Source organism: Malaclemys terrapin, chromosome 1 (genome assembly GCF_027887155.1).
Source record: "Malaclemys terrapin pileata isolate rMalTer1 chromosome 1, rMalTer1.hap1, whole genome shotgun sequence".
NCBI lineage: Eukaryota > Metazoa > Chordata > Testudines > Emydidae > Malaclemys > Malaclemys terrapin.
Genome location: NC_071505.1, coordinates 69,891,800 through 69,919,074, shown reverse-complemented (window position 1 = coordinate 69,919,074; position 27,275 = coordinate 69,891,800). Strand labels below are relative to the sequence as shown.

At 44.5% G+C, this 27,275-nt stretch overlaps 1 protein-coding gene across 6 annotated transcripts in view; it reads left to right on the top strand.

Moving 5' to 3' along the window:
- Nucleotides 1-17,510: 17,510 nt before the first annotated feature.
- Nucleotides 17,511-27,275, top strand: part of OSBPL8 (oxysterol binding protein like 8) — a 184,518-nt gene continuing 174,753 nt past the window's right edge. For 3 of the 6 annotated variants that reach the window (XM_054026974.1, XM_054026940.1, XM_054026933.1), the window contains exon 1: nucleotides 17,511-17,753. The gene's annotated coding sequence lies outside the window, so the exon portion shown is untranslated. Of the gene's footprint in view, nucleotides 17,769-27,275 lie in introns of all 6 variants that reach the window. The other 3 variants (XM_054026925.1, XM_054026948.1, XM_054026917.1) reach the window with 1 other exon arrangement.

Here is a 27,275-nt window from a genome sequence, read left to right as displayed (position 1 = left end):
CTGAGCGACTTTAGCAAGAAGGGTATTTATCTAGTCTACCAGGCCTCCCAACTCCATTTGAACATCCTAAAGCATCTTTTTTTTGTTTCTGAGATGATTTCACTGTGAACCCCTATGTATTACACTTCATATTTGGTGAAGCTGCCCAATTCAAATTAAGCAACATTTTCAACCTATGTGCCTAATCCTGCAAGGTGCTAAATAGCCTCAATTGCTTAAAAGCAAGCATAAATCCCAGCCCAGCATACTAGCCATAAAAAATTTATTCCAACTGTGCATTTTATTTGGGGTAGTTAGTTTCTTCCAATATGTTTAGAGACAGAAGAAAGTATAAATGCAAGTAAGAGCCATCACAATTGGCACTAACTGACAACTTTCATGGTAGGCTCAGTAGAGGCCAAGGAATGAAGGAATAGCAAACAGACATACAGTACAAAGTTCCTACTATTGTGAAACTTGCCCTCAATTCAGATGTTTGATGTACTGTATTAACTCTGGCAACACTTCTATATGGCCATTTGTATAAAGTTGTTGATATGGAGACCAATCTATCCTTGCCCCCCTAGAGATGCCTGTTAGTCAGGAATGAGGCACGCTACTGGGGCAGTTTGGGGAAATGTGTATGTTCACTGTTTGGGCTGTAGCTATTCTATTTTGTGACTGGCAACTTTCATGACATCTATATTCACACAAATAAAAATTAAAAAGGAAATAAGGGCCAGATATTTCCTGTGATACAAATTGTGATGCTCAATGGAATGCCCTAGCAGATTTGTATATGAAGCAACAACACCCAGACAACTTCAAACTAGAGCTACAGAACACAGGAATGCAACATAGAGGAATGACAAAAAAATCCCCTGTAGCCAGGCACACTGGAAACTGCATGCATCATCTATTATCTGTGCTATTCACACCTATTAAGCATGTGCCAAAATAAAAGAAATACTTTTCAATCTGTCAAGGCTGTGAAACTAGATTTTAACATGTGTGACAAAGACCCAAAATAAGAGGCAGAATGAAAAATAACAGAGAAAGGACCTCAAAATTACATGGATTGAATTTTTGATATGCATGGAGTTTTCTGCAAATTCAGCATCAATAATCAGGCTTCTTAATGTCAGTAGTCTCAGTAATAAATGGTCAGATAACACTGGATCTCTGTGGAATAAAGGTAAAAATAGAGGAAACTTGCATAAGTTGTCTTTCACTAATTTGAAATTGTTTCATATCCTTGTGATAGGCTGGAGACCACATAATCATGTGTAGATGGGCAGGGCCATCCCTCTGAGTCTGAGGGGGGCTACGCCTCCTCGCAATTTGGGTATGCTAAGGCCTTCTCTAAGAAGAACAAGAGTGGGGGAATTAGTGATTCAAAAGGGGGTCCATCCTTCAAGAAGGGCAGGCCATACACAGTCTGGGCTCTGGCTGGTGACCAGGGCAGGGTGCAGCTGTCTATTCATCCAGCCCTTAGGCAGGGCCGGGCAGCCACCAGTTAAGGCTCTGGCCTGTAATCAGGCAGAGCTGCAGTAGTCTATTTCCCTGGGCGGGACAGCCAACAGTTAAGGCTGTGGGCTGCAATCAGGAAGAGCTGTCGTACCAGCCAAGTGCAGGGGCTCAGGTTGAGCGCCACAGTTTTGGGGGCTCAGATTTGGGGTGAGTGCCACATGCAGTCTATTGGGCTTAAGCAAGGGGTTGAGCCAAGGAGCACAGACCTCCTGGCCTACGGAGGGGGAGTACTGCCACCCCAGGGGTTGGGTGGCAGGGGGGACGCAGGCCCACCCAGCTCCACCATGTCCCAACCTAGGGCCCTATCAGTGGCAGAGCAGTCCACCACTGGGTCAGCGTGGATCCGTTCACAACACACGGACCTGGTTTCAGGCTCACTCTTCACCAGACTGCTGCCTGGTTCCCCTGGGTTGCTTCCTTCTTTACCCCTCGGGCTTACCTGGATCCAGGGGTCATCCTCAATATCCTCTGAGTACACTGCCAAGGTTAGAGTTAGTAGCTCCTCTGCCTCGAGAGCATTGGGGCTCCCTGGAAGCTTATGCTGGTCCCTGGGGCAACAGCAGTTCTCCTTGGTGCTCACCTCCAACATCAGGGAAAATGTGTCTATCACTTTCAGTGGCTTCTTCACAAATAAGCAGCTGGGCCAACCTTTTATATTTCGGCTTCCTGTCCCTCCCCTCTGCTTGTGGGGTGTGGTCCTCCTGGCTCCTCCCACCTGGTGGTCTTTGGCGTTCGCGCCACACCTGCATCTGAGGGGAGCCACACCTCCTTGCTACAGATGACATGCCCTTGCAGGAGTGGGTGGAATCCTAATTTGGCTCCTCAAAGCAAAATAAAGATTTCACCAGAACTGTAGAAGGAGCTTTTATCGTCATCTGAATTAATGGAAAAACATCTCTGAAATCAAATCAAATATGACACCAGACTATTTATTACAAAATCCCCACAGCATTAAATGGATAACCACACTGAACAGAGACATTTGTTTTTTGTTCTGTTTTCAGTAATTATTTGCCCCAAGCCAAGCAACTACAGGATAAGTGTACTTCACTCTACTTTCCAAAGAAGTACAAAGGGTTTTCTTAAAATGGCAATATAGGAATTGGAAGTTTCGCCCTCTTATCAACTGCTCCATCTGGTAAAGAACTTTGATTAATTACTTGGTATGATTCTTTTTGACCTTTGTGATGGTTTGGGCTGGAAATATGTCTGTATACAATGTACAAATTCCACTTTGGTTTTATGAACAACCTGTTTTCTTACATCTTATGACTGTCTTCTTCCTGTGCTTCTTGTGTTAAGTAAACAGGGGAGTGTTGCCAACATATCAGTCTATGAATAAGTCAATCATTAAAGATTATCCACATCTGAACAGCTCTTATCTAGGAAGAACAAAGGTATGACAGCATCCTAGAAAAAAGTCAATAAAAGGTATTACTTTACAGACCTTGTATCTGTTTTCTTCTGAGGCTGTGTCTACATTAGGGAGCTTACAGCTGTACTGTACTGATTCAGCTGTGCCACTGTAAGATCTCTCATGTAGCTGCTCTATGCTGACAAGAGAGAGCTCTCCTGTTAATGTGACTAATCCACCCCCAACGAGCAGCGGTAGCTATGTCAGTGGGAGAAGCTGTGCACACTACCACTTATGCCAGCATAATTTATGTCGCTCGGGAGGGTTGATTATTCACACCCCTGAATGACATAAGTTTTGCCGACATAAGTGGTAGTGTAGATATAACCTAAAGTCATTAATAAAAGCGGAGGGCTAAGAACTGCTTCCTGCGGGATCCCTCTAGAAACACTGTTCAATGATAATTCCACGTTTACAGTTACATTTTTACACCTGTTAATTAGCCAGATTTTAATCCACTGAATGTGTGCCATGTTAGTTTTATAACATTCTGGTTTTTTAATCAAAATCTCATCTGGTACCAAGTCAAATCCCACAGAAATCTAACTATATTACCTTAACACTCTAACCTTTATGAACCAAACTTGTGATCTCATCAAAAAAAGATATCTGGTTAGTTTGGCATGATATCTGTTTTCCATAAACAATTGTTGATTGGCATTAATTCTATTATGCTCCTTTAATTCTTTATTAATTAAGTCCCATATCAGCCATTACATTATCTTGCCCAGGATTGATGTCAGACTGACAGGCGTGTATACCTATCCCATTCAACCTTTTTAAATATTGGCACATTAGCTTTCTTCCAGTCTTCTGGAATTTCCCCAGGGTTCCAATATTTATTGCAAATCAACATTAATGATTCAGGGAGATTCTCAGCCAGCTATTTAAAAACTTTTAGATGCAAGTTATCAGGACCCATTGGTTTTAAAATGGCTAAAATAAGTTACTGCTGTTTAACATGTTCCTGAGATACTAGTGGAATAGGAGTGCTATCATCAGCATGTGATGAGACTACATGTCTGTTTTTTTCCATAAGATAGAAATATTTATTGAACACTTATGCCTTTTCTACTTTAATATTGATTATTCTACTATTTATATCTAGTAATGGACCAGTACTATTGTCAGGATTCTTTTTGTTCCTAATATACTTAAAAGAAACTTTTTCTTATTGTCCTTATCTCTGCTGGCCATAGATTTCTCCTTATGACCCTTTACTTCCCTCATCAATTTCTATAATTCCTAGCTTCTGATTTATAGTACTACCAACTTCTTTTTCTTCCTTTGTTTTTTTTATATATAATTATTTTTGTAGCTGTCTTCACTTCCCTTCTAAACCAGATTGTTGTTTTTTTTAACCAATATGGCCTTCTTACTTAATTGTGGGATTGTGGCTGTTTGGACATTTAGTAAAACGTTCTTAAACAATTCCCAATTATGATTCACATTTTTCTGATTAAATTATTCCTCCTAGCTGATTTGGCTCATCATTGTTTTCGGCTTTGTGAAACTGCCAGACCTGACTAGACCAGCGGACCATCTAGTCCAGTGTCCTGTCTTTGACAATTCCACCTTATTCTGAAGCATCTGGTACTAGCAAGCGTTATGAAACAACCTGACTATATGGATTGTTTTTTTTACTTCTTGGTAAAGTTGGTTTATGGTCTGAAACATGAGTGTTTATATCCCTTATAAATGTTTACCCTATTCTATGTAACTGAGCATGTTCTCATAATCCATAATCTAATCAGAAGGGAGGGATAGCTCAGTGGTTTGAGCATTGGCCTGCTAAACCCACGGTTGTGAGCTCAATCCTTGAGGGGGCCATTTAGGGATCTGGGGCAAAAATCTGTCTGAAAATTGGTCCTGCTTTGAGCAGGGGATTGAACTAGATGACCTCCTGAAGTCCCTTCCACCCCTGATATTCTATTATTCTATGATTTGCCCGCAACAACAAATACTAATACAAAGAATTCTGAGAAAGTGGGTTATAAAGATATACAATCCAACAACCAAGCAACAGGGGGTGCAGGTGTACTCAGTATCTCTGCTGCCGAGCACTTCCTCTCAGCAGGATTATCCAATTAAATACCTACTGGAACAGCTAAATATAAGCTGACAACGTGCAGTCTACTATACATGAGAAATTTGAAGCTCTGCACACAAAAATGGGGGCTTTTGCTACAAAAGCTAATTGCACTTGACAAGAAGATGGGGGCAACAGAGAAACATGTGGAGATGAAAATTGTCTCCCAGGACAACATGGCAGTTGACAGAGTGGATATTAAAAAGTTCTTGTCAGACAGGAACAAACTGCAGATTGCAGAAAGGAACCAGTTTAGGCATAAGAATATCTTAATGCTGAGAATGCCTGATGATAAAGACCTATTTGACCTGGTGTCTGTTTGAATCCCAAATTCCATCACATCCTAGATAATCAAAAATAATGCCATGGAGTAGAGATGCCACATTAGAGAGAAGGAAAACCAGAGCCAGCTGCTGATGCCTGCAATAGAGGATCTTAGCAACTGAACTGTCTGTAGAATAAAAAGTGACCTAGGGTGAAGAAATTTTCCATATTCATTTTCTTGCACCTTAGGTTATGTCTTACAGCTGTACTAATACATATGCACCGCTGTAAGATCTCCCGGGTAGTCGCTGTCTGCCCGCGGGAGAGAGCTCTTCCGTCAACATAATTAAATTACTCCCAACAAGCGGCAGTAGCTATGTTGGGAGAGCACCTGCTGCTGACATACTGCTGTACACACCGATGCTTCTGCCGCTGTAATTTTTGTTGCGTGGTGTGTGTGTGTGTTTGTGTTTTCACACCCCTGAGCGATGTAAGTTATACCAACAAAAGTGCTAATGTAGACGTAGCCTCTGACAACACACAGAAGAAAACAATTAAATATTCTGAAAAACAATTCCATAAAGATAACAGTATAAGTCAGGAGAAATGGAAGACAATGGCATTATTGTGATTCACACGGGTGGAAATTAGAGAAGACTCAGACCTAGTGTCTGCAACACAGCTCTTTGGACCAAATTCTACTTTCAATTACTCCCATACAACCACAGTGACTTAAGATCAGAATTTGGGCCCAGGGTTTCTCATGAAGATTATCCCTTAATCATGAGTTATGTACATGGAATCACATTATACACTGGTTCATGATGTCAGAACTGAGCAAATCTTTTCAGAACAGAACACAACTCAGTGGGGCACCACTGGCAACCCTAACCCTCCTTTTGTTATTACTTACTGTTTGTATTATTGTAGCACCTAGGAGCCCCAGTCATGGGCCAGGACCCCTTTGTGCTAGGCACTGTACAAATAGAGACAGGATAGAACTTAGGAAGCCTGAGTCCCAACATAGTCTACTCCTGTCAATAAAACAGTAATGTTAACCACTCGCAGAACATGTTAGCTCCTGGGGTACAGGTCTGTGGTATGGTTCAAAAGACTACAGTGATGAGCATCCTACAAAACCTTATAATCACTAGACGTTTTTTCAAATAATACTTTAGATAGCCAATAAAACTAATAATTCTGGAAGTAATATGTGCTTTAAATAAAACCTGTCATTCTGCAGATGAGCACATGGTAGGGATCAAATGTATCATTGATGTAAGGTGGGTGCAGTTCCATGGGCTTCAATCAGAACCTGCCCACTTATGCCAGCCGTGAATTTATCACTAGATATGTAATGTCATAGTAAGCAGTTGTCACTACTGCACCAACATTTATCAGATAAAATTATTACATTTACATCTTTCATTGGGCATAATTGAAAAAGTAAAGACTCAGTCCTGCAGGGTGCTGCGTAAGTCCTACCGTGGACTCAAATGCATTCAGCACCTGCAGGAAATGCTCAGCATCTTCAGGATTGAACCTTAAGTAATTATAAAAGAGCATTGTCAAAGGATCAATATTTCCTACTCTGAGAATAAGCTTCCCAGCTCTAGGTGAATACATTTCTCATAATTTCCTCTGCTTTGCCTCAATTATGTAGCAGTGGCATTAGGAGACCATTATGCTGTGTTAATGTTCCATTGACATTATCTCCAATTCTGTTGCTTGAATAATAAGAGTTAATTAAAAGACTGAATTTTCTTTCCTCAATACTTGTTTCTTTTAAATACGTTTTTGAAAAAACCCTAAAATGTATTCCTGAGTACAGAAGATTTCTTCTTCTGCTCAACAATCAGAACTGAAATGCTAATCAGCTACTTAGAACATGTTTTCATAATTAGAAAGAATGGATTTTAAATGTCTTTTAATAAAGCTTCCCTAAATTAAGCAATGGTTCTCACCATAAGAAGTCCACAAAGGGAGATAATTCACTCTGACAAGAGTTATACACCAGGGCTTTTCAATGTAGAGCTTTAATCTGTAAGGTCACCTGCAGTCTAGTGGATTGAGGGTAGCTCTGTGAATCAGGAGACCTGGATTCTATTGGTGACTCACTGTTGCCTTGCTTTGTGACACTAGACAAGTCACTTGCCGTCATATTTTCTAAGATATCACCCTGCGTCAGTCTGGGGTGTTCAGAAAACTGGGGAACTTTTAAAATCATATGTTGAGCACCCATGGATCCTGAAAACATGGTCACATGTCTAAATGTGCAAGACAAGTGGGTGCCAAAGACATTGCTGACCATCTAGGTACAAACTTGTCTAATGAACACACTCATATTTATCCATGCCACATTTGTTCCCTCTTCCTAAATGTCACAAATAAACCCCTGATACCCTTACAGCGCTCTCCTAGTACTACAGTACCCCACATATTTGGACACCTGTGGTAGAAGGGGACAGCACACAGAGACCAATATCACCAACCATGGCCAGAAACCCTAATAATAAGTGAGGAGGTATAGGCGTCAGTTCATGTGGCATGATGAGGTGATGAAATATTAAAGCTGGTTTTCATAGTTTTTGCCATAATGTTGCAAACCTGGAATGTGCAACAAAGCATGTTATGATAAAGGGGCTCCCATATGGAAAGGGGAAGAGGCCAGAATGACCCCATATTGTTATATTTTAAGTGTATACTCTCACCATATTGTGCCTGACATTCTTGCCTACAGATTTGAGACCCCAGAACATTCTGATATATGATAGGTAGGGCCTTCCCCTCTTAGTAGTGTGAGGTGTAGAAAGATGGGCAAAATATTAATAGAGGCCCCCATGGCAGCATTTCCTTGTTCCATGCACACTGTGGCATAGATGCATACCAGAGGGACTGGGACATACTGCCAGACCCTACAGTTCTAATCCAGCCAGCCATGATAATGCGTGATCCCCATATAGTATATTCAGTGGGTCTACTGAGAAGTATGCCTATGTCATGGATCTGCAGGGTCTGTGCTACACCCCAGATTTTAAACAGTCTCTGGAGGGGGTGGTCAGGAGACAAGGAGCTGGGGGGGGGGGTTGGATGAGTCAGGAGTTCTGGGGGGGGCTGTCAGGAGGTAGGGGTGTGGAGAGGGGTTGGGGGAGGTAGGGAGCAGGGGGATTGTATGGGTCGGGAGTTCTGGGGGTCCTGTCAGGGGGTGGGGAGCAGTTGGATAGGCGTGGGAGTCCAGGGGGTCTGTCTGGGGGTGGGGGTGTGGATAAGGGTTGGGGCAGTCAGGGGACAGGTAGGGTCCTAGCGGGGCAGTCGGGACAAGGAGCAGGGAGGTTTAGGTAGGGGGTGGAGTCCTGGGGGGGCAGTTAGGGGCAGGGGTGCCAGGAGGAGGTAGTCAGGGGACAAGGGGTTGGGGGTTCTGAGGGGGGAAGTCAGGGGGTGGGAAGTAGGAGGGAGTGGATGGGGGCAGGGCTAGGGCGGGGCTCCCTGCATGCACAGCCTAATGAAATGGGCTGCACACACCTATGGCTGGTACAGGGGTTGCAGAGGTGCAGCCTGGGCTTAGGTGAAGGTAGCAGGTCCAAACCCCCCTTGCCAATGATGAGTGGTTTATAGACTGCAGTCTGCTCCAGTGAGCAGGGGCTAGATGGTGACTGGCAGTAGCCACTGAGGTGAGGTGGGGATAGAGGGTTGGGGGTTCCCCTGGGTGGGGGCAGAACCCTGATGTAAAGGGCACCGGGATCTGGGAGGGACACGGGGGCCAGCGGCAGGCGAGACATTGGCCTGCAGAGGGCGCTCTGGGCTGGAAGAGCTAATTCCTGAGACAACCAGCAGGAGGTGCTGCTCTGGTAAGCTGTTGCCTTGCTACGGTGTGCCAAATGCCTAAGGGGTCCCACTCTTCTTTGAAAGTAGGCCACGCAGCTTCACCACCTCCTAGATTGAGTCTCTGGCTTCCAGCACACCTGGTTCATACTGTGAGCTCTGCCCAGCAAGTCACACTAAGATGGACTCGTGATAGAGACTTGTACACTCTTCAGGGACTCATGCACCTCAGCCAGTATTTGCAGTGACAGGCAAGCAGTGTTGTCAAAACAGAATAGGGTTTATTAGTCAACTGGAACACAACATTGGAAGTCCTTAGGTTAGCACAGAGAAATAAAGGTTAAAGCATAACCAATTTCTGGTGAAGCCAGAGCCATTCACCAGCCAAGCTATAGCAAACTCTGTTTTCAGGTTCTGTCTCTCTCTGACCTCCTTAGTCAGTCCCTGCAGAGAGCCAGCTTCTTCCAGAAATAAACTCTTTTTTTCCCCCTAGTCATCTCACAAGTCCTTTGTTCTCCAGGTAGGGCCATGCTGAGTGCACAATCCCTGCTAAGGCAGGAAAAAGCTCCTTTTGGGTCATTGGTTACTAGGGATCAACATACTGGTGATGAAGGCTTTCCGTTTTCTTCTTGAGTTTTCCATTGATATGGGTCAGCGTTGGCCAGTCCTTTTAAAGAATCATTTAGTGTGCTCAGAGAGATAGGCAGCACACATACACGTATGGCTTTTTCCTGTTTTCCCCACTAAGTAGCAATGCAAAGTACAGGTGGAAACTGAAGCACACACAGGTGTCATAAAAATATTACAAAACATTCTCACTTTGTCACAGCCTGTGACTGGATGTACATGTCTGTCAGTTCCTTGATTATTTGCAGTGTTGTTGTAGCTATGTTGGTCATAGGATATTAAAGAGACAAGGTGGGTGAGATACAGCAGCATCCAGGGAGGCAACGCCACCTCCACCTGCTGACTCACCTCAGCAGACTACCCAGGGCTGGTTTATAGTGATCTGGGTTGAGAGTGGTGGGGGTTCAGCTCAAAAATTTTAAAAACCGCTCTGGCTGGGGGGGGGGCGCAGCTAGGGGCTGTGTGCAGGCAGGGGGTATCTCAGGGTGTAGGGATGGGGTAGCTAGGGGCTGTGAGCAGGCAGGGGCTAGCTCAGGGTGTAGGGAGGAGGTAGCTAGGGGCTGTGAGCAGGCAGGGGGTATCTCAGGGTGTAGGGAGCGGGTAGCTAGGGGCTGTGTGCAGGCAGGGGGTATCTCAGGGTGTAGGGAGCAGGTAGCTAGGGGCTGTGTGCAGGCAGGGGGTATCTCAGGGTGTAGGGAGGGGGTAGCTAGGGGCTGTGAGCAGGCAGGGGGTATCTCAGGGTGTAGGGAGGGGGTAGCTAGGGGCTGTGTGCAGGCAGGGGCTATCTCAGGGTGTAGGGAGGAGGTAGCTAGGGGCTGTGAGCAGGCAGGGGGTATCTCAGGGTGTAGGGAGGGGGTAGCTAGGGGCTGTGTGCAGGCAGGGGGTATCTCAGAGTGTAGGGAGGGGGTAGCTAGGGGCTGTGTGCAGGCAGGGGGTATCTCAGGGTGTAGGGATGGGGTAGCTAGGGGCTGTGTGCAGGCAGGGGGTATCTCAGGGTGTAGGGATGGGGTAGCTAGGGGCTGTGTGCAGGCAGGGGGTATCTCAGAGTGTAGGGAGGGAGTAGCTAGGGGCTGTGAGCAGGCAGGGGGTATCTCAGGGTGTAGGGAGGGGGTAGCTAGTTGCTATGTGCAGGCAGGGGGTATCTCAGGGTGTAGGGAGGGGGTAGCTAGTTGCTATGTGCAGGCAGGGGGTATCTCAGGGTGTAGGGAGGGGGTAGCTAGGGGCTGTGTGCAGGCAGGGGGTATCTTAGGGTACAGGGAGGGAGTAGCTAGGGGCTGTGCACCAGGAGAGCTACCCTTTAGTCACTGCTCCCCAAGGGCTCTGCCGGCCATAGAGCAGGGTCCCGCTGCCTGGGCAGCTCTTACCGGCTGTATGAGCTGAGGAGTAGCCACAACCCCAGGCACCAGCAGCAGGAGATGGAACAATGCGGCTGCCCGCTCCGTGGCACAAGCCAGAGCAGCAGCTGCCTGCACTGCCCAACTCCAGTGTCCCGCTTCTGACCTGACCAAGGGGTGGGGCCTCAGGGGCAGGGAGAGGAGGAAGTGGGGGCATGTGGAGCTGCCTTCGGGACTGTTCTGTTCTGCTCTGGCACTGCGGGGATGGGGGCAACCAGCACTCAGGGCATCAGCCCCACAGCATGGGACAACAGGACTCCGAGCTTCAGCCCTGTGGCCGGGTAGGCACCAAGGCTCAGGCTCTGGGTTCCAGCTGCGGGGTCCCACAGCTCCCCTGAAAAGGCAGAAAATCCCAGTCTTTTTTCTAAGCAGACATCTCTCTTTGCCTTCGCTTCACTTCTGTCTCCATATGTAGCCATATTGTAAGGTCTGAGGCTTTTGTCTGCAGCCATATTAGGAGAGCAGCAGCCATGAGCTAAAAATCACATCCTCACATTCCATCTAAATTAAAACAAATTTAAATTTAAATTACATTAAAACAATGTAATATCAGGCTGCTAAGAAGTTGATCCTGTCCTAATAGTATCCACCATCACCAGATAAAGAAACAGATCTTAAGATGGTAAAGAAAACTTTGTATTCTGTCTGGAAAGAAATCACTTATCAATGGTGGTGATTGTAAAATCTATACTTCTCTTGTTTTGCATTTATGGTCCCTATTTCTCTATTGTTTATCTGTATGGTCTTTGTCTGTTCTTTGATTGTTTCTGTCTGTTGCATAATTAATTTTGCTCAGTGTAAATCAATTAAGGTGATGTAAATTAATTAATGGGGAAAACAGTGAATGTGATATATCTTGACTTTAGCAAGCTTTTGATATGGTCTCCCACGGTATTCTTGCCAGCAAGTTAAAGAAGTATGGGCTGGATGAATGGACTATAAGGTGGATAGAAAGCTGACTAGATTGTCGGGCTCAATGGGTAGCGATCAATGGCTCGATGTCTAGTTGGCAGCCGGTATCAAGGGGAGTACCCCAGGGGTCGGTCCTGGGGCTGATTTTGTTCAACATCTTTATTAATGATCTGGATGATGGGATGAATTGCACCCTGAGCAAGTTTGCAGATGACACTAAGCTGGGGGGAGAGGGAGAGGGTCCAGAGTGACCTAGACAAATTGGAGGATTGGGCCCAAAGAAACCTGATGAGCTTCAACAAGGACAAGCTGGGGACCGACTGGCTAAGCAGCAATTCTGCAGAAAAGGACCTTGGGATTACAGTGGATGAGAAGCTGGATATGAATCTGCAGTGTGCCCTTGTTGCCAAGAAGGCCAATGGCATATTGGGCTGCATTAGTAGGAGCATTGCCAGCAGATTGAGGGAAGTGATTATTCCCCTCTATTCGGCACTGGTGAGGCCACACCTGGAGTATTGCGTCCTGTTTTGGTCCCTCTACTACAGAAGGGATGTGGACAAATTGGACATAGCCCAGTGGAGGGCAATGAAAATGATTAGGGGGCTGGGGCACATGACTTACAAAGAGAGGCTGAGGAACTGGGGTTATTTAGTCTGCAGAAGAGAAGAGTGAGGCGGGATTTGATAGTAGCCTTCAACTACCTGAAGATGGGTTCCAAAGAGAATGGAGCTAGGCTGTTCTCAGTGATGGCAGATGACAGAACAAGAAGCAATGGTCTCAAGTTGTAGTTGGGCAGGTCTAGATTGGATATTAGGAAACACTATTTCACTAGGAGGATGGTGAAGCACCGGAATGGGTTACCTAGGAAGGTGGTAGAATCTCCATCCTTAGAGGTTTTTAAGGCCCGGCTTGACAAAGCCCTGGCTGGGATGATTTAGTTGGTGTTGGTCCTGCTTTGAGCAGGTGATTGTACTAGATTACCTCCTGAAGTCTGTTCCAACCCTAATATTCTATGATTCTGTGATTCTATGGTGGGGTATAATTGGTTAAAGGATTGTTTTATAATATGTTAGGATTGGTTAGAAAATTGTTCAGTAATATTTTAGTAAAAAGAATGGTTAAGGTAAAGCTAAGCAAGACTCGAGTTTCACTATATAAACTGAGGTCCAAAAGGAAGTTCTTTGGAACCAACTCCAGGACACAGCCCCAAGATCAGAGCTGCCAGACCTCAACACTCTGCTAATGACACCGTGCAGAAGCTGGAGTCCCCCAGATGACCTGATCCTGACTGGCCATCAAAAAAAGTTCACCTGTCTTATTGGGAGTGGTGAGTGTAGTATGCTTAGCATGTGCATTCTGTTTTGAAGATTGTTAATAAATAGAGGTTAAGTAGGATATTACAGTGGAAGGCTCTTTCACTGGTAAAAGACCCCGCAAACCCACAGAGTGTAAGGTTACGCCCTGAGCCCTAGGAACAGGGTAAGCCTGGGTGCCTAAATTAACAGGGTTACACCTTGAGCCCTAGGAACTGGGTACAGATGGGTGCCCCTAGAATGCGTGAGTAACAGAGAATTTATGCGGGTAACACATTCTGACAGGCAACATAGCTGAGTAGGCAGGATTTGTATCTGCCGTAACAGAAACCTGGCTTCTAGTCCCAGAGCTTACTTTATTTGTGAAATGGATGGACTCATAGTTATCAGTCCCCAGGGTGGAATATGGGGCCATGGTCAATAATAAGGGCTTTGAGTTGCACAAAATATTAATAGTTGCCAGTAGATGATGACTTAAACTCATGCCCTGTCCTCCTGGTTCTTAGACTACTGTACTTTAGGTTAAAGCAGAGGTCTCAAACACGCGGCCCGCGGGTCGCATGTGGCCCGTGGAGTTATTTCCTGCGGCCTGCCATAGGCGCTGACTCCACTGGCAGCCAAGCTCTCCTCACCCCCTGCCCTCTTTCTCCCCCCTCAAAGCGCACTGCGTCCCCACTCCTCTGCCTATCTCCCAGCACTTTCCGCTGCCAAACAGCTGTTTAGTAGCACTTAAGGACTTTCCAGGAGGGAACATTACAGTTTTTAAAAAGTTGATATATTGACTTTTAATAGCATACTATATTACTCTTCACTTTTTTCATTTTTGACTTACTTTTGTATCATTGTATGAAAAGGTTTCAGTGATGCAGCCCTCGGGACAATGTACTAGTCCTCTTGTGGCCTTCATGGTGATCTGAGTTTGAGATCCCTGGGTTAAAGGGTATTTTGTGAGAGCTGTGGTCAGGCTCTCTTATTTAGAGGGGTGTGTGCCGGGCTGTAGCTAGGTGGGGGATGGAGCTGTGAGAGCCCAAGGGGTGTGTGCAGGGCTGTAGCTGGGAGTGTTATGGCTGCGGGAGCCTGAGGGGTGTGTGCGGGATGTAGCTGGGGGCAGTGCCAGATTAAGGTATAAACTAACTAAACTACATTTTAGGGCCTCGGAATATGAAGGGCCTCTAAAAAAGAAAACAATGACTCCATTTCAAATTTTATCAAAATCAGTTGATAAATAAAGGAGATATGCGAAAAAGATTCTCAGTAAAAACAGGCATTTTCGTTCAAATATCACAAAAATATACACATCTGGCTACACAAATACCCTAACCCTACCCTTACCCTTCACTAATTATATTAATTACTGAAAGGTGGGATGCCAGGGCTTAGAAGAAAATGATAATTGCACTTGTAAAATTAGATTTCTACGAGTAAGTCTGCTATCAGTCTCCTAAAGCAGCTTTCTGTTGGGCAGCTGCTACTCATAAAATTCTGACCGTGCCTTCATAAGTTATTTAAATAAATAAATAATCTCACTGCCGATAAAATTGTAAAAAATGTGAGATCGGAGATGGTAGTGTCATGAAGCAATCCTGCCAAGCTCATACTTGTATGTTAGTGTGGTCTTTCTTCTTTTGATCTGTACATACGTACAATTGTGTATTTTAGGGCGCACGCTGCTTTCTGCTTCATGGGCTATCCATGCTTTATATGACTGAGTTTGCAGTTGATCGTCTTATGTGTTGGCTTCCCTCTGTCAGTTTTGGGAACCTTCACAGTAAATATTAGAGAGTGCTGATGAAAGGATAAATAGAGGTTTTTGAGAGATGTGAAGGCAGATATACATATATATAAAATTTTTCTGAGTAGTTGGTGAGCAAATTATTTCAAACTATGTGCATATATGATTTATAGGCTATTAAAGCCTATAATATTTATTATATTTGCTTGAATAGAGGCTAGTTTTTCTCACTTTCTCAATGCCCGTCTAGAGATTACCAATCTTTTTTTCTGGTAAATTCTTTCTCTCTCTTTCGCACATATAGCTTGTTGTCACTCTGTGTGTCCGAGGTGTTTACTCGGATTAATTAGTGGTTCTGCGGGAGACAGAAAAGAAGCGAAGGCAAAGAGAGATGTCTGCTTAGAAAAAAGACTGGATTTTCTGCTCGGTGGGTTTGGAGCACGCAAGATAGTATTTTATTATAGGTAGAATGCTATGTAAAAATTCTTATATAGACTTATAAATCACATATCATATGTATAATACATTGTATTTTTATAGTATGGCAAAAGAAAAATCCCAACAATTCATTGTTTCGTAGAGAAAATTAAATCGGAATAAACGTTTGTAAATATATTTTATATATAATCTGGATAAACTTTGTATTTCCCTGACAAAATTAATCAAACCTTTTTTCATTTATTCATATGAAAAGAAGGATCACTTTCTTTATTCATGGTGTAAAAAAAATGATATATCCTCTCTTGTTTTCATGTGAGAACATAGACAAAATAGCACTAACTTTCACAGAAATATCCTGGTAAAATAACACAGGTTTTTGCCATATATATATATTAATAAAATATTATTTGTTATTGTATAGATATATAAAGCTCAGTATTTATAATATAATTTTTTTACTGATTTCAATAAAAACTTTCTGCTATTAATTTTAGTACCAACATTAGGTAATTCAGCATAACCTTCTATAAAAACAAAACAAATCAATTTATTGGAAAAATACAAGCCGCATACAATTTTCTGACGGTTTGCTTATTACCTCAGTGTAATTTATATTAATATAACTAATAGTTGAGCTTTAAGCTTGTGGGTTATCCGCATCCTATATCTTATATTGCCTCTTGTATCCTCTATTGCCATCTTATATCCTCTTAAGAGTCTCATTGCGTATTAAGACAAGGAATTCCACAATTTAGATGCCCCACAGAGAAGAAAAATTTCCTGAGAACTCTAGTAAATTGCATTTACTGTATTTTTTTATTTTATATTTTTTTATATTGTTTTGTTTACTTCTACGTTACTTACATACAAAATTAGTTCAAAGAATTTGTCTAACATTTATTTCTGCCATGTCATCGTTACAGAGGGCTGCTGAAAATGAAGATTATTACTCTATTTTTACAATTTCGTCTTTGTATATATAAAAATATAAAGCTTTTGTGTTAATATATTCAGTGTCCTTTCTGTGAAAATAATAAATTCTTTTTTTTTTTTTTTTTATGGTATGGGGCCTCTTACACTTGACATAGTTAGGGCCTCAGAATGTCATAATCCGGTCCTGGCTGGGGATGTGTGAGTGTGGAGCTGATAGAGTCCAAGGGGTGTGTGCCAGGCTGTAGCTGAGGGCGTTGCAGCTGTGGGAGTCCGAGACTTGTGTGCCAGGCTGTAGCTGGGGGTGTTGCGTTCTGGGAACTGGAGGGGTGTGTGCCAGGCTGTAGCAGGGTGGATGGGCTGCAGGAACCTGAGGGGTATGTGCAGGGCTGTAGCTGGGGTTGAGGGAGGCTGAGGGGTGTGTGCCGGGCTGTAGCAGGTGGAGGGGCTGCCGGAGGCCGAGGGGTGTGTGCAGGGTTGTAGCAGGGTGGAGGGGTTGTGGGAACCTGAGGGGTGTGTGCAGGGTTGTAGCAGGGTGGAGGGGTTGTGGGAACCTGAGGGGTGTGTGCAGGGTTGTAGCAGGGTGGAGGGGTTGTGGGAACCTGAGGGGTGTGTGCAGGGTTGTAGCAGGGTGGAGGGGTTGTGGGAACCTGAGGGGTGTGTGCAGGGTTGTAGCAGGGTGGAGGGGCTGCGAGAGCCCCAGGGGGATATGCAGGGCTGTAGCTGGCGGTGTTGTGTTCTGGGAACTCGAGGGGTGTGTACCAGGCTGTAGCAGGTGTAGGGGCTGCGGGAGGCCGAGGGGTGCGTGCAGGGCTGTAGCTGGGATTGCGGGAGGCCGAGGGGCGCGTGCCGGGCTGTAGCGGGGGGTGTTGTGGCTGGGGCGGCCGAGGGGCGCGTGCCGGGCTGTAGGCAGGAGCTGGCTGTCCTAGGGAAGCGCAGGCGGAGGAGGGGCCCGGAGCTAACGGATCTGCAAGGGGCTGGGGGCGGGGCGAAGAGCCTCCTCCGGAGCTGGCCTCAGGCCGCGGAGCTGTCAAACTCGCACCCCGCCCTCCCCGGCTCTGCGCCAATGAGTCCGGGCAGGACCTGTCACGTGCCAGAAGGGGCGTGGCTGCGCGTGGGCCCCGCCCAGCTGGTCCAGGGCAAAGGCGGCGCGGCTGGTGAGAGAATCAAACAGCGACGCTGCGCCGCGGCGGGGTTCGGGGACCGGAGCCCGAGCCTAGGAGGTGTCCCGGGCACGACCCCCTACAGCCGGCCCGGGCCGCGCGCGTCTTTTCGCTACACGCGGGTAACGGCCGGACGCTCCCAGGTGCCGCCCGGGGAGGTGAGAGCCGCGGTCTGGGACGCGCTGCCCGCCGGGGCAGTAACTGGGTGGTACCGGGGTGCCCAGCCTGTGGCGGCGGCGGCTCTGCTGGGCTTCCCCAGACGTTGGAGTCCGCCCCGGTGCTGCCGGGCTGCGAGCGAGCTGGCCTCTGGGCTGCTGCTACAGACCCCTCCACTGGCATAGCGGAGCCCGGCGCTGCCCGCACTGCGGGGGTCCCTCCTGGCCAGCGCAGCCCCCGTCCCGCACCATGTCGCTGAGGGGTCCGGGAGGAGGCAACGCGGCGCCACGTTAACTGCCTTCCTCTCCGCTCAGCCACAAGAGCCTGGCCAGGGTCGCGCCCGGCGCAGCGCTGCGGACACAGAAGTGTTCGCTTCTCTGCAGCCCGTCCCTGCGGGCGGGTCACCCCCCGTGCCTTTGTGTGGCTGTTGCTTGTTCGCAAACACTGGCTGATCTCAACTTCAAACTGTGTTTTATCTGCCACGGACGTCAGAATAACCAACTGGGTGGGTAAAATTGTTGGGATTGGGAGGGATGTAGCTGGGGTTGTGGAATTACTCTCTTGGCAGGGGGACTGGGTGAATAAATCACTAACAACGGGAGCACTTTACTTGTTGAAACGCGTGTAGAAGGTGGTTAGACCCATGGGGAAAATAGTTGAGGGCTGTGTGACTTTGCACGTGATAGCATCATGGGTGGTTGTCCCTTGGCACTTAATGTGGTGCCTCATTTAGTTTTCGGATAACGTATCTGCTAAGAGAACAGGAGTACTTGTGGCATCTTAGAGACTAACAAATTTATGCTACTCTAGTATCTGCTAAAATACATTAAGATCTGATAATCAGACTAAGAAAATATTTTGCATCGTGAGAGAAAATGAAGAGCAGTGAATTGTCATGCAGGCTGCATTGTCCTAGGAGACTTAATGAGCAAGGCATATTTAAGTTGAAACTAGGAGTCAAGACAATATAGTAATAAGCCCTTTTAAAAATACATTACACAGTTTTAAAAACCTAGTTTTCTCTGTTGTCAGTAGTCTCCTTTCCTTAGTACCGGGAAAGAAGTCTCCCTATTAACTGTTTAATTCCCCCAGTGGAACAAAACTTAAATTTCCCAAGCATTATAAACTGTTTTAAAACAAATATTACATGGCTACTCCATACTGGACTGAGAATTAATGAAATACTGTTAATTTTTTAAACTACTAAGTATTAAACATACTTGTGAGTGCATTCTTCTTGGAAAAAAAAATATCAGTCTTTCAAATAGACATTTCTAAAAAATATACAGGAGGGTCAGTGGTGACATACAACAATCTGTATAAATCAGTGTCCAGGAAAGCTGCAAAAAACAACCCCCCCAAAACCTCAACACCCCCCCAATAAACAAATAACCCCCCCCCCAAACCAGAGTTTTCTAAAGGTAGATTTAAAAAAAAAACTTAAATGAGTTGAACCTGTCACTTTTTATTAGAAATTCATCTGCTTATATGTGGACTAATACGTGGTATTTAAAACAAAACATAAAGCTGTTTAAACTGAGGACAGAAAAAAAATCTCAAAACATTAATTTTCATGAGAGGGCTCTTTTGGCGGAAACCTTAGATGTTTTAGTTTAATCTCTGGAGACAAATTAGAATGGAAATTAACACTTGGCATATCAAAACCTGACTTGTATGGTTGGGTCCCAACTAAAACTCACTTTGATGTTAATGAAAATGAGGTTCTCCTTAAATCTGTCAGATCTTTGAAATAAGGGCTGTAACATTCTTAAAAACATCAGCTGTTGAGCAGTTGTCTGCTCACTACAAATGTTGTGGTGAGGATGTATTTAGTTCCATTCCTTTGCTTTCCTTTCCAACTCAGTTCTGGTGAACTGGCAGGAATCTGAAATTGATAGCCCTGCTTCCTTAAGCACAAGGCTTAAACCAAAAACAAACACACTTTCATTTCACTGGCCTGTGATATCTTCAGAAAATACTGTAGGAGCTTCTCTGAATCCAATGCAATCACCTAGAGATGTTCTTTCAGCCATGCTCTAATTTTCCTAAAAACTCTTTAGCTTCTGCTGTAAACTCGTTTGCCACCTGCCTATCTGATATGTACTGTGCAGTATTTTAGTCTTTAAAACCTACAGTAGCACTTGACAAGCAGGATTCTAGTCCATCTTAATTCATTGCCTGTTAAAAATGCTTCTCGCTGGGGAGAAAGAAGGTGTTGCAAAAGGGTGTTGGATGCTTGTTACCATCTATGGTTATGGTCACTTCTGAGCTGTTAGGCTTTAAGTCAGTGATACTCAGACTGGGGCGTGGGAGCCGCAAATGGCTCTCTGCAGCAGGTAGTATTAAAACACTGTGATTTAATTATTAACCAATCAGGATGCTTTTACAGTAAAAGCTTTAGTTATCCAGCATGTTGGGGGAATGGAGGGTGCTGGTAAGTCAAAAGTTCTGGTTAACTAAGAGTTATACTTACCAATGGACAGGGGGGAATGGGGGGCGCAGACTCTGGGAGGGAATTTGGATGCGGGAGAGGGCAGGGGGTTGGGGCACGGGATGGGTTTCAGAGTGCTGGATGGGGCAGTGCTCACCTTGGGCGACTCCCTGCAAATGGCGACATGTCCCTGCTGTTTCTAGACGGAGGCGTGGCCAGGTGGTCCTGCACGTTGCCTCTGCCATGGTTCCTGGCCAACGGGAACTGTGGGGGCAGCGCACAGAGCCCCCATGGCCGTTTCTCCGCCTAGGAGCAGTAGGGATATGTCGCCAGGTAGGGAGCCTGCCGGCCCCTGTGCCAACCGGACTTATAACGGATATCAGAAATGCCGGTTTCTAGAGCTTTCTGGTTGTTAAAATGCAGATCAACACAACTTTTACTGTACTATGTTATTAACCAGTTGTAGTTGATATAATAATACTTGGTCAGAATAACCAAGAAAATTTTTTATATATATATATAATGTAGTAAATGAAACCGTGAATTCACACTACTGTGACTCTCTTGGGTAATGTTGATAGCTAATTTGGCTCATGAACAACTGAGGTCTGAGTATCACTGCTGTAAGTAGTTAAGATGTGATAGAATCCTTCTTTTGGAGAAAAGAAAAGCTAACTAAGCTGTGAATACAGGGAACTGGTGCTTAGATGGCTAGATTTAAATGGCAGCAACAAATTGAGCATTTTTCCTGCTTTTAACCAGGGGTTGCAGGGGGACTTCATTAAATTAGGAACGAAAGATCTCAAAATTTCTTTTTGTGTTTAAAAGCTTTTCTGTCTTCTCACTTTCAAAGAGTGTCCAAGGAAACATTTTCCCAGCACATACTATTTGTCAAGGATCCCTTCGCTTTTTTAGCAACTGTGAAACTAAGAACTTTTTAACAAAAGTTAAGGAAAACACTGTGTATAAAACTTTAAAATCCTTTTCTCTTTTTTTGTGAAGCTTAACTGCACAGGAGAAAAGGTTGGGTTTGTCCTCTTCTTGTATAACAAAGGCCCAGTGTATATATATTTTTAATCTTGCTTGTTTTTAACACATTACAAATTCAGGTCTTGTCTGCTCTGGAAGGCTCTCTGACTCTTGGAGTTGTTGAAACTATGAAATCCCTAGAGTCAAGAGGGTAAAAGCTGAGTAACAGGATTTTTAAATCTTTTGCACGTAATGTTCTCTGTGTCTGTTGTGCTGGTTAATTTACGTACTTTAAAGACATGATCCAACTCTCGTTGACTTCAGTGGAAGAGATGGATCAGGCTGAAAGTCTGGCATAAAGTGCAGCCAGTTTGACTAATGTGCACCTAACCATGTTGTAGCTATTTTATACACCATTTCTTTAGGACGTGAGTCTCCGGGGAAGTGATGATACTAATGTTTTGAACCACATATTGACAAAATGTGATTAAGAGCAAGCCATATTATGCAGGATTTACATATCTTGGCATTCAGACTCTCTCTGCAAGAAACCTCCCCCTCCCCCCCCCCCCCGTCTAAAAATTAGCTGCAGTTATTGATAGAAGCATACAGGTCTCTCTGCTCTCAGTTTTAAACTAAGGTTTACAAATACAGCAGACCAATTGTGTTTTTCATGATGGTGCATGCACCAGATAAAATATATATACAAAAAACATTTACTACAACAGAAGTGCCTCCCAGAACTTCTGTACTGTATATTCTGGGAAACAGCACTCCTAAAATGTCTTAATTCTTGACAAAAACTTGTGATTACTGATTCTTGGGTGAGATGCTACTTAAGTGTTCAGTACTCTGAATACATTAGGAGGGGCTTGAAATGAGCTTGAGCTCTAGTTTGATGATCTGACTTTTTCCCCTTCGCGTTGTTTCTCTGTTTCCCCAACTGTGATATCTTTCTATCTCGTGCAGTGTATGTGGCTGTCACTTTAGGCTACAAGTCACAAGGGCTTTCTAATTCAGGCCTGGTGCTCTCCTGCTTTTGAACAGGGAAAAGTCTTGATAAAGAAAGTAGATATCACTATTTGTACAATATGTGCTGCTTTGCTGTGATGTGGACTTGCTGTATGAACCAGAATAGCCTTCACGTAATATGTTTTGTCATTATTTTAATGTAATGGCTATCTCCGCTTCAGAGGGAGAGAAGATTTAAAAATAAATGAGCTAGGTATCATGAAAGGAGACAAGCGGAAGGGAACTGTTGTCTTAAAGTAGTAAGAATGAATCATTGTTTTCTGTAAAATGCAGTATTTATATTGGTTAAGTGTTGCAGTAGTTTTCTGGGAGTACCTACAAAGTACTAGATGCTGTACAAACATAAAAGATGGTGTTCCTTCCCCCAAAGAACTTACTATTGAATTTTTGGCTTTCTACTTCATTAATTACTTATCAGAAAACATTAAGTTTCTGCAAATAGTCTCTGTCAGAAGTGCTGAGGGGGAGAGCTGTGGCTGGAACTCATTAAAAGGTATATTTGCATGGCTCCTATGTTTACAGGAAATAAAAAATTAGAGGCTTTGCAATTTTGCAGTTGCAGGCAGTCAGTGAGATGAGGTGTGGGGGATGTGCAGAGTGTTTGCTTTTCTAAATGCCAAGCTGAACAGTTTCTTCATGGAGTAGTACGAAATTTATTTTCTGCATTCTGTGCACAGATTTACTCATGTTAAATCAGTAAAGTTTAAGTTTTAGTCCACTCTAACACATTTCTAGTCTGATTATTTTTAACAAATATGGTGTGTGTGTGTGTGTGTGTGTGTGTGTGTGTGTGTGTACCTTACAGCATAAATAGTATTGAAAGATTAGGAGTTGGAGTTACCAGAGGCCAAGGGCAAAATTAGTCCTGGGGTACAACCCAAAACCCCACTTCCACATAAGGTGTGTGTGTGTGGCGGGGGGGGCACGCTTGAGGATTCCTACTTGAGAACTGTCTTTGTATCCTGCTTGGTTAATTCATCTCTTGTAGCAGCCTTTGGCTAATTTAATATTAGATTGAAGCCCTTTTTGCTCACCTCCAGCTGTTTAAAGAGGATGTGGTCTCACTCTGCCCTCAAAACCCCAGAACTTCCTGGGTGTGGAAGGGAAAAGGAAGAACCCAGAAAAGACTGATGGAAGGGCAAAGGAGGAAGCCACCCTCAGCTGAGAGGCTGCAAGATGGCCTCTGCTACTCCATTCCTTCTTCCTCTCTATAACCACAGCCAGGAAGCTCTGGGGTTTTGGGGGCAGAGGGAGACCCATGAGTAACTCCTGTGCCTGCCTCTGCTGGATAACTTTTCTAACTACTGGTAGAGTGAAATTGACAGTTGTGAACAGTAGCAATGAAAATGACTGTACTTGTTTTGTTACTTACTGAGAAAGGTATATGCAACTGCTGAAGCACTGGAGCTGTCTTCCTATAAATCTTTTGGACAGACAGCGTTGCATCATGTTGACGCTAGAAGATTTTCTTTGCAACTGTAAGAAATCAGAACTAAGGCCCAGATTCTCAAAGGTAATTAGGCCCAGATCCTCAAAGGAAGGCAACTATGCTGCTGTTCAGAATACAAGACTTAGTTATGTAGAAACCAATGGCTTTGGGCCCTTTCTGTTCTTGCTCCCTCTCAGTTTGGGGGAGGAAAAGTTCTTGTTGCTGGAGAGTAGACTTTTTTTTTCTTCTTCTTCTTCTCCTCAAATCCAGGACAAAAATATTTGCCTCTTATTGGAGAGAGAGAGTACCACCAGTGTTAAGCCTTGCTTAGTTTTATGAATGACACAAAGCATAACTTTTTGGACAGCGAAGTAATCTCTTCAGTCATGAGATTACATCAGTGAAGACTGAGTAGAAGAAACTTCAGTTACCAGCATTTAAAGCAAATACTTGGTCAGCTCATGGTAACAGCATGTTAAATGCGTTTCCAGCAACTTGGTACATGCTAATTTAGACCTCGTCCACATTTAAATGTAGATTGACCTACCTAGCAATGTCAATCAGTGTGTGAAAAATTCACACCCCTGAGTACCATAGTTAAGATGACTTAGCCCTGGTGTAGACGTGGCTAAGTTGATTAAAAAAAAGTCTTCTGTTGACCTACCCACCATTTCTTGGGGAATTGGATTACTTAATTCGACCGAAAAACCTCTTCCATCGACGTAGGAAACAACAAGGAGTCTGGTGGCAGGACATAGGAAGCGTCTCTGCTATCGGTGCTACAGTGGCATAGCTGCTGCTGTAGCACACATAATGTAGTGGTGCCCTTAGCCTTGTAGCTTTATACCCACAACAGAGAACCTTGCTGGTGCACCTTTGTGTTTGTAGATCAGTGACCTTGAACTCTGCAGTATAGGAGTACAGTATAGATAGGGCCGTACCAAATTCATGGTCCATTTTGGTCAGTTTCACAGTCATAGGATTTTAAAAATCATAAATTTTATGATTTCAGCTATTTAAATCTGAAATTTCATGGTGTTGTAATTGTAGGATTCCTGATGCAAAAAGGAGTTGTGGGGTGATACTGCTACCCTGACTTCTGTGTTGCTTTGCAGCGGTGCTGCCTTCAGAGCTGAGCAGCTGGAGAGTGGCAGCTGCTGGCTGGGAGCCCAACTCTGAAGGCAGAGCCGTTGCCAGCAGCAGCACAGAAGTGGGGTGGCAATACTACACCATGCCATCCTTTACTTCTGTGCTGCTCCCTTCAGAGCTGGGCTGTCAGCCAGCAGCTGCCACTGTCTGGCCGCCCAGCTCTGAAGGCAGCAGTGCAGAAGTAAGGGTGGCAATACCATTACCCCCCTAAAATAACGTTGTGACCCCCTCTTGCAACTCCCTTTTGGGTCAGGACTCCCAATTTGAGAAACGGTTTCCCCCATGAAATCTATAGGATAGGGTAAAAGCACACAAAGGACCAGATTTCTCCGGGGGGAAGGGGGGAGACACCAGATCTCACAGTCCGTGATGTGTTTTTCATGGCTCTGAATTTGGTAAGGCCATAATTATAGAAGCTCTTGGGGTAGGGAAGAGGGAGCAACTAGTAGTGGTTAACAGCTGGTTTTTGATGTAGGGTGCCTGGGAAAGTGAGGAATCAGTCCTGGCTTTTGGCAATGAGGAGGCAGCTTGGACTCTGGTTCTGGGCGGTAAAGAAATCTTTGTTTCTTCCTACCTTTGACTAGGTGGGAATGTGGGCTTTGTTTTGCAATGAACTTCTTACTGCAATCTACAACAATTGCTCCTACATGCAATAAAAAAGAAGATACTTCAGTCCCCCCCCCCCCCTGAAATTTTTAGCAGGGAAATAATTATAATTTTTGATATCTAAACTGTACAGCACGTAACCTGTGTAACTCCTCTTGCATTCGTTACCTTCACCTCATCCCCCATTCCTCCATTTTTTAATTGGATTCATAAGCCTTTGAGGGTAGTGACTGGTACTGTTTGTGGTTGTACAATCCCTAGCACAAAGATCCTGAGCGGTGTCTCAGAGTGGTACTTCAATACAAATGCTAGTTAATTATATATGAATAGGAGCAATTTTTCTTTTTCTTTTCCGGACCTGTTCATTCTGCCTGCAGACATGTGCAGATGCTACTGCATTGGTCGGCTTACATTGTGAAGGTTATTTTATGGTGGTAAGGGATAGTGGGGTGTTTTTTTTTTTTTTTTTTTTTTTTAAGAATCTTAGATTTAGGCGCACAATTATACATCTGTTTATGCAGCTGCATGAAACAGAACCCTAGGGTACAGTTTCCATTCTAACTTCACTCACTGGCTTTTAACTTCCTCAGACAGGTTGCTTCTGGGTTGAAATTTATTTGCTTGATCTTGGAGCAAAGGTGAATCTTGTATTGGAAAGATTTTTAACAATCAATACAGCCACTCTTAAATTATGGGAATACTTTTCCTATATATTACAGGAGATGTCTTAATGGTCACATAACTGTAATAGGAGAAGGGACAACTTCCGAAGTAAATACTTCAGATTTGAAGAAAACAGGCTTAGCGTTTAAATTACATATATTTGTAAAGCTGACTGGAAGCTGACAGATACATCAGTTGGGGAAGGTATAATAAAGCCCAAACTACAGTTCTGTCCAAACCTCTTTTTCTAAGGACTGGCTGTGCTAACTTGGAGAAGATTCAAAAATAGGATCAAAGTAACACAAAACACTCAACAACCAAGTGAGGTTGTTTAGCACATGGGGAGAGTAGAAGCACCCTTCCCCTGGGTAGATTCTCTTGATATCTTTTTGATCTCCTTAAAGTCCTCATGAAGGGTTTTACTTGAACATTCATTACTCCTGGGGAAATTCTGCACCACTGCGCATGCGTAGAATTCATGTGCTGCTCAGAATTTTTTTTTCTCAGCAGAAAATAGTCTGCCAAGAAGTACTGCAGTTATGCCTTTTGCCCACCAAGGGCACCAGGACAGTGAGCAGCTGCTCCCAAGCAGGAGCAGCCCCAGCTGAGGATAGTGAAGAGAAGAGGCTGTATTCCTCAAAGCACCCTGCCCATGGTGCCAGGTCAGGATGCATGGGATATGGGGAGATGGACAGCATGGGGCTGCAGGGGGGTTGTCATAAACTGAGGTTCAGAATGGCTAGTGAGGGGGACGACAGGGGCAGGGGCTGAATGGGGTTGCAGAGACATGGGGATGGGGTGGATGTGCCTGACTGAATGAGGGAGGCTGGGGTCTGCATCGGGGAGGATCCCTAACAATCACTCCTCCCCCCCCCCCAAAAAAAAAATACAACAAACCCTGTTCCATACTTCTCCCACTGACGTCCAACAGCCCTCCAAGTTCACACCCCAGGTGCCTTCACAGCAGTTACTTCCCTCTCCCTCAGCTCCTCTTTTACCCTTGACTCCCCCAAGTTTCAGAAGCAGTGCAGAGGTGTGAGAAATGTTTGTACTGTAGTTTAAATGAATTATTATTCAGAGTTCTGTATTAATATGCCTTGTAAGGAATCTATTTGTCAAATGTTTCCTGAATCTTTTTTTGTTGTCTGTATTGTTACAGACATATTTGCTGACAGGTATTTTGAAATAAATTACCAAAATAATTGAAACTGGCGTGATTATATTATTTTT